The sequence below is a fragment of the Capsicum annuum genome, unplaced genomic scaffold (assembly GCF_002878395.1).
Source record: "Capsicum annuum cultivar UCD-10X-F1 unplaced genomic scaffold, UCD10Xv1.1 ctg1489, whole genome shotgun sequence".
Lineage (NCBI taxonomy): Eukaryota > Viridiplantae > Streptophyta > Magnoliopsida > Solanales > Solanaceae > Capsicum > Capsicum annuum.
Window position 1 is genome coordinate 2,443,112 of NW_025820303.1, and position 932 is coordinate 2,444,043.

Genomic DNA, 932 nt, shown 5'->3' on the forward strand with positions numbered 1-932 from the left:
CCAGAATTTCGTTATTTGCAATAATTTTGTATACAGAGGAAATATATATAAAATGTGAGATTTATTGAACTTGTGTTGTCCAATTTCTTCTCGACTTGGAGACAATTACCCTTTTTGTTTTTTGTTTCCCACGAATTTGTTTATGAGCATTGAGTTTTGTTTCTTTTTTCTTCTCTACTATAAGACTACTATTACAACAATAACATATCATGGTTTCATAAAAGGGTTCGAAGAGGGTAGTATGTGCATATCTTACTCTATCTTTGTGGTCAGGAGACTACCATAGTACCATGGCATTGTGTAACTCCTATAGAAAATTTAATTTGCCTATGTTATGCTCACTTCGTTTTTGCTTCAAAAAAGTGATAGCTAAAAAGGCATAATACATAAACAGATATTGAAATTTGGCCTCGGCTAGTAAGTGAGAAATTCGATTTTGAGTGTACACATCTATACACCTCAATTTGATCTCAACCAGTAATTACACACTTCAACTCGTTCCCATTGTACTTTTGTGGACACGCGATGCTGACATGGCACATAAATTTTTGAGGTGTCTAGATGATCATTTTGTAAAATGGAGTATTCAACTGACACAAGGGAGACGAGTTGAGGTGTGTAAATGTACATACACAAAGTTAGAGTGCTACTTATCGAGTCAAATATGAGTGTTTATTCATGTATTATACCTAAAAAAGAGTATGAAAAGGAAAAGAGATCCAGTGCTGTACATTAGAAGACCAATTTGTTTCTGCCTTTATTCATCTTTTCTTATAAAAGTGATCAATTAAGAGCAATATAAGATCAACTAAATATTTTCACTTAATGAAATAAAAAATGCTTAATCCAATATGAACTAGTTGTGCCTAATATTGAAACTAAGAAGTGGAAAAAATGTTTAGTTTTATTTTGTTACAAATTTTATGTACGTT